Below are 7,721 nucleotides of genomic sequence, written 5' to 3' on the forward strand. Positions count from 1 at the left end.
AATATTTATTTATATAAAGCATATAAATCTATTTACAATACATAAATATATATAGTATATTTATTAAAATTACAAATCTATTTACAATACATAAATAAATATAATATATATATTAAAATTATAATCTCATAAAAAAAATATTTATAATAAAATTATAATTAATTATTTAAAGTAAATAATGCTAATAGAATATATCACATCAAAAATAATAGAATATATCAAATTAAAAATATTAATGATATTACTGGAATATCAATTAAATAATTTTAAAGAAAAACAAAGAATCAATTTATCTAGTTATTAAATATTGCGATTGCTTTTAAAAGTGCAAAGATACACCAAAAAAATAAAAGAATCTAAAGATTGTCTAATACATACTCTATATGCATAAAGCAATTAAGAAGTTTCCCATAGATTCATTCTCTTCAAAAACATACATCACTTAGAGGGGCTTGCAAGCACTCCCTTTAACTTCCTCTAACTTCCTCTAAACTATTCAAGAGTTTCAAATCTGAATTATATTTATTAAAATCAACTTTTTTAAATTCGACTATGCATACATTCATATATGAGAGTTTATCTTTTTAGTCATCAATAAAACCAAGATGAAGGAATGAAGTGTTATTCCAAAATAAAGACTGGAAAGAAAGTCCATTCATCGGTGTTAACAAAGTTACCAATCAAACAAGAACTATTACCTCAAAACGAGAACTCTAACAAAAAACCTCCAAAAAAGCATGAAAAAACAACTTGAAAACGCAAAATGTTGATGGTGGAATAACTTCTATTTTTCGGGGTAAATTCTCAACATTTTTTAAAAATAGAAATAAAAGCCAATTTTTTTTGTGCAAAAAACACACCGAAAATGAAAAATGTTGAAGCTCAAATAACATCTTTTTTTCAGGTAAATTGTCAACATCGTTTAATAATGATGTTAAAGATAAAATATCATGACTCTAAAAAACCTTAAAATTCCAACTATAGACATGACATTAAAGATAAAATATCAAAAGTATTAAAATTCAAACGATTTTTAGGCATGGTATTAAAAATAAAATAGCATATATATGAAAAGCCTTGAAATTCCAAGGATGACATTAAAGATAAAATATTACCTCTATGACAAGCCTTAAAATTCCAACAATTTTCGGCCATGGTGTTAATGTTATTTTAAAAAAATATTCACATTTAATTTACATTAATTTATTTTTATTTTAAGTTTATCATATTAATAACAATATATTAAATATAATGTATTTTTTTATATAATGTATTGAAGTCACTAGATAGGAAACACTTCAATTATGATGAATGAACAACTTTACAAAACAAATGAATTTATATGTGATTTTGGATTTTTTTGATAATGTGTGCATTAAAACATTTGTTATTTTAGAAATTCGTGTCAATATTTTATTTTTAAATAATTTTAATATTTTGAAAGTTGCAAATTTTTTTTTAAAAACTATATTTCTTTATTGAGAAATATATATATTTTAATTTTATTTTCATATATAATAATAATAATAACAATTTAATATTAAAATTATATTTCTTTTGAATTTAGTATACCGAAACCAATAAACATATTAAAGATTATGCATAAAAAAAATTGTCATTTCCAAAATCCTATCGAGCGCTAAGGAAGTACACCATCAACAAAAAATTGTTCTCCTAGACATATTACATATACATATTTTTTATTTTAACATATATATCCAATCAAATATAATGAGAATATGAAAACATAGAAAAAATTAAAACTAAAACAAGCAAACACAAAAATTAAAAAATTAAAAATAAAAATAAATAAATAAATAAAAATAAAATATATATTTATTTTAACATAAAAAATAATAATTAAAAAACATGACCCAAAAAATAAAGTTCAATCATAAAAAAATTAAAAAAAATACCAAATTAATTTATAAAAGGTCAAAATTAAAAAAAATTAAAACAACAAACAAATTAAAACATCAAAAAATAAATTAAAATAAAAAAACATTTCAAAAAACATAATTTAATTAAGGAATTTAAAAAATAGAAAAAAATAAATTAAAAGAACTTTAAAATAAATAATAAAAAAGACATTTTAAAAAAATACACTTATTGAAAAAAACATTAAAAATAAATCAATTCAAAAAAATGATAAAATGAAAATGAAGAAAAAAAACAAATTAAAAAATTAAAAATATTGAAAATAATAATTAAAAACATTGAAATCTAAAAAAAACATTAAAACGATTTTTTTAATAACAACACAAAATTAAATTTAATAATAATAATAATAATAATAATAACTTAATAAAAAACATATTAAAATAATAATAATAATAATTAAAAAACAAATTCATTTAAAAAAATTAACCTTTTTAAATAGAAAACGATTTTAAAAAAATCATAATTTACTTTTAAAAATAAATAATAATAATAATAATAATAATAACAATTAATGAACAATTAAAAACAAAATTAGCCAGTCTCACGATCACGACCTCCCTACCCAGGTGACCGCAAGGGGCGAAATTACTTTATTTTTATTTATAGTTTGTTTATTTTTATTTTTATTGTTTTATATTTTATATTTTTTTAATTTTTTTTTTAATTTAAATTTTAATTATTTTAAAATTTTGTATTTTAATTATTTTAACTTTTTGTAATTTCTTTTTAAAAATTTAATTTTTAATTTTTAATTATTTAAACAAAAATATTTTAATATTTTTATTTTATTATTATGCTGTGTTTTTTATTTTTATTTTTAACTTTAAAAAATGATTTTATTGTTTTTTTTTTCTTTTTTTTAAATTATATGTTTTTTTTAACATTTTTCCCCATTTATTTATTTTATTTATTATTTTTTTTGGTTTAAATTTTTTATTTGTACAAGTTAATTTTGTTTTTCTTTTCAAATTTTTATGGATTTTTTTGTTTTTGTTTTTGTTTTGTTTTGTTTTCTTGTTGTTTTTTTCTTTATATAATTTATTTATTTATTTATTTATTTTATTCTTTTTTTTTTTTAATTTGATTTTTTTTGCCATGTTTTTTATTTTATTTTATTTTATTTTGTCATGTTCTATTACCAACATCAAAATCAACAATATTTAGAAAAAATTCACACTTAATACATTAGAAAATTTAAAGTGTAAAAAATAAGCCCTCTAAACAAGAAGAGTTGATGTTGCATCAAGAGTTTTCAAAATCAAGAAGAAGATCACCAACATTTAAAAAAAATGTTCATACTTGATACATAAAAAAATTAAAGTGTAAAAAATAAGCCCTCTAAAAAAATGTGTTGATGCTACATCAACACTTTTCAAAATCACCATGAAAATCACTAACATTTAAAAAAAATGTTCATACTTGATACATATGAAAATTTAAAGTGCCATAAATATGCTTCAAAAAAAAGGTGTATTCTAAATCACCACTTTTCAAAATCAAGTGATTTTTTGCTACCTCAAAAAAAATGGTTACTAGGTAGTTTTCTCGTATGATCGATAACTATGTTTGTTAGATATCATTTTTGGGATTCAACTGCGTTAAGTAAGTCATTCACGTATGACCATTTCCATGAGAGGTAGTCGTAACTGACTAATTTCTCATGATTTTTGAATAGTTCACTTAGCACTCATTGCATTGGGTGATGCTCACAGGGGTGAAGAAGTTGGATTGAAACTAGTGAAATGAATCACATAGCGTCAATCATCACTTCCAGGGCTTGCACCCGGTAACCAGGACTTCCCGGGAGGTCACCCATCCCAGATCGCCTCTGGCTCAAGCGCGCTTAACTGTGGAGTTCTTCCCCACAATCAAGCCCACTTAGCTTGCTACCCCATTTGCAAAACCTTAGCAAGTATTGTGCCTCATGAACCATTCAAGAAGAGATCCCTTCACTCTTTTTGAATTTAAGCATTAGGGGGTTTACGCAATGCATTATATTAGATATCATTTTTTAGATTCAACTGCGTTAAGTAAGTCATTCATGTATGACCATTTCCATGAGAGGTAGTCGTAACTGACTAATTTCTCATGATTTTTGAATAGTTCACTTAGCACTCATTGCATCGGGTGATGCTCACAGGGGTGAAGAAGTTGGATTGAAACTAGTGAAATGAATCACATAGCATCAATCATCACTTCCGGGGCTTGCACCCGGTAACCAGGACTTCCTGGGAGGTCACCCATCCCAGATCGCCTATGGCTCAAACGCGCTTAACTGTGGAGTTTTTCCCCACAATCAAGCCCACTTAGCTTGCTACCCCATTTGCAAAATCTTAGCAAGTATTGTGCCTCATGAACCATTCAAGAAGAGACCCTTTCACTCTTTCTGAATTTAAGTATTAGGGGGTTTACGCAATGCATTATATTAGATATCATTTTTGGGATTCAACTGCGTTAAGTAAGTCATTCACGTATGACCATTTCCATGAGAGGTAGTCGTAACTGACTAATTTCTCATGATTTTTGAATAGTTCACTTAGCACTCATTGCATCGGGTGATGCTCATAGGGGTGAAGAAGTTGGATTGAAACTAGTGAAATGAATCACATAGCATCAATCATCACTTCCAAGGCTTGCTCCCGGTAGCCAGGACTTCCCGGGAGGTCACCCATCCTAGATTGCCTCTGGCTAAAGCGCGCTTAGCTGTGGAGTTTTTCCCCACAATCAAGCAAGTATTGTGCCTCATGAACCATTCAAGAAGAGATCCCTTCACTCTTTTTGAATTTAAGTATTAGAGGGTTTACGCAGTGCATTATATTAGATATCATTTTTGGGATTCAACTGCGTTAAGTAAGTCATTCACGTATGACCATTTCCATGAGAGGTAGTCATAACTGACTAATTTCTCATGATTTTTGAATAGTTCACTTAGCATTCATTGCATCGGGTGATGCTCACAGGGGTGAAGAAGTTGGATTGAAACTAGTGAAATAATTCACATAGTGTCAATCATCACTTCCGGGGCTTGCACCCGGTAACCAGGACTTCCCAAGAGGTCACCCATCCCAAATTGCCTCTGGCTCAAGCACGCTTAATTGTGGATTTTTCCCCCACAATCAAGCCCACTTAGCTTGCTACCCCATTTGCAAAACCTTAGCAAGTATTGTGCCTCATGAACCATTCAAGAAGAGATCCCTTCACTCTTTTTGAATTTAAGTCTTAGGGGGTTTACTATGTTTGTTATTATGGAATAAACACCGAAAGGAAAGTCTAGACAATTGCTTCCTTTTTGTGCCTTCTTTAGTACTCGTGCTAACTATATAGAACTTTATGTGCCTTCTCTAGTACTCATGCCAGTTATATAGAACTGGATCAGAAGAAAAAATTTGAGGAATGACCTATTGGTCAAAGCTATACCATCCTTCATTTTTGCAATCTCCCATGTACCAGGTTTTAGTGGTAAGCCTTATATGCTCATGAATAGACCACATTTCTCGTCCCACCTCCTTTTGATGCTCGACTACCCTCGTATATACTGTAAAACAAATAAGAAACCTTTTCTTTGTTTATTTCCACTATCATAATACTTATAAACCCTAAATTATATCATATTTCTAAACCTTGGAATCATTCACCAGAAGAATTTGTTAAGGATTCAGCCTCAAGAAAAAAAGTTAAGAAAAAGGCTCCTTACGACGTCGGTTAAGTGAGGTCTCTAACAAACCACATGGCTTCGAGCACAAGTCCTCAACATTAAGGTTGAAAGCCTGCACTATCCTTGTTGGAAGGAGAACTCTTAAGCAAGCTGCAGTGAGAAAACAAGAATTACATTCTTTAATACCTGCCATGAAGGCTAAAGAATTACCTTTTTAATATCTGCCATTAAAGCAAGAACTACATTACATTCTTTAATACCTGCCATGAAGGCTTAAGAATTACTTTCTTTAATATCTACCATTAAAACGAGAACTAGAGATTTTGACCGTCTTATGCAGGATGTTGGGGTTTGAGAGTTAAAATACCTGGATTTTGCTTGACAACATGACCATTATCCATCCTCTGTGAAAGAAAAACAATAGTGCCTCTAGATTCCCGTTCAAGTCCATTGGAACTAAGAAATACTACCCTCATTCTTGAACCACTAGCAATCTGCTGACCAGGAGGACACATTGAGTATATGTGGCTCAATGGCTTAGCATGCCCGCATCTATTTTTCCCTTTCTGACCCTATATTTCTTGTAGTATTCAGTGTCTCGCCATCAGTTATTTCTCCTGTGAGTACTAATGATTCTAAAAACACAAAAACCAGTCAATTGTTAGCTCAATTTTTCTCACTACAAATCTTGGACATTGTTCAGAGAATAAATTAGAAAAGAAAAGAATTAATAGGTGTAAAAGGGAAAAATGAACTTGGTGAGTAGGAGTTTTGCGTTCTTCGGCCCTTGGACAAGGGTTCCAAGGCCTCTGTTGGTTGTGGCGAGAAGCATTGTAAGCGGAATCAATTCCAAAAAAGGCCGAGCCGTCATTCTAAAAGTTCAAGACATTTTTAGTGCACTAAATTTGAGCTTCCCCCCCTCCAGGCGCTACAGTGAAGCCCTTCACCAGTGGCTTATACCAATCAAAGTTCTTAGGAACCAACATATTGAGTTGAACAACCTAGTCTACAACCATATGGAATAATTCCCATGCATCTTCGCCCGTGACATTGTTCAAAAGTCTTAAGCCCTCCATAGGTAAGCAATGACTCCTACCCACCTCATCGCTTAATGTAAACTATGATGAACTCGACATTTAATATTGAAACAGAGTCGAACAAAAACCAAAAATCCCATAAAGCCATTCCAAGATTTCATAAAACTGAAAGAAAAAAAAAAACTAAAACCATGAACATACCTTCTCATTACCATTGTCCACAAAAACTCGTTGCTTCGAAGAAGCCCAATTCATGATAGCATGAACACCCATGCCCACATCAACACCTTGCTCACAGTTTTCATCATCATCCAACATAGCGTAATCAACCCACTCGACCAATCTAGTATTATAGTCATCTTCTCCATCAGTTTCACTCAACCTTGCTAGGGTGATTCTCTAGGGGAATCAACCTAAAAACCGATACACTACAAAACCCATTCATAGGGAATATTACCATGGTAAAATACATAATTCTTTGAGATAGGCATGGCCTCATCACTGAGAAAATCAGATGGCAACCAAAACTCACCATCGATTGAGTTCGGCGGCACAACATAACCCCATTCTTCACACACCATTAAACTGTTGGCGTTGGCCAACTGCAACATCGGTACTACACTTCACATGCCATTAAAATGCCAACGTTATCCAACCATGTTGTCATTCCCACACTTCACACGCTATTAAACTGCCGACATTGGCTAACCTCATCGTCATTCCTACACTCGAGGGAGACAATTCCACGCATCAGTTTTTTTTGGAGGAGGATGAAAATGGACCTCCAAGATGTTGAAATGTGTAACTAGGTTTGGTCTTCATAATGTCTAATGGAATCATGATTTATGTATTTGATGAAAAGAGAAAAAAAAAATTATTATTATCTTGTAGCATGGATTTCATGGTTAAGATTATTTTATTTGTAGGTCAAGCACCCATTGAGTTCTTCTAGGTTTTTTCATTGAGTCAAAGAATTCAATTGAGTCATTGTAATATGTATAAGACCCATTTGGGCATCATGTATCAAGTCAAAGAAAATTATTTGAGTAAAAATAGAGTCAAAACACCCTCTAAGACAAGTCCACCTA

General features: G+C 30.0%; 1 pseudogene; it reads right to left on the reverse strand.

Annotated features, from left to right (window-relative positions):
- Nucleotides 1-5,339: 5,339 nt before the first annotated feature.
- Nucleotides 5,340-7,214, reverse strand: LOC149179551 (uncharacterized; annotated as a pseudogene).
- Nucleotides 7,215-7,721: the final 507 nt, after the last annotated feature.

Source organism: Pinus tabuliformis, chromosome 3_2 (assembly GCF_031772625.1).
Source record: "Pinus tabuliformis cultivar Carrire ecotype Pingquan chromosome 3_2, CPIR1, whole genome shotgun sequence".
NCBI lineage: Eukaryota > Viridiplantae > Streptophyta > Pinopsida > Pinales > Pinaceae > Pinus > Pinus tabuliformis.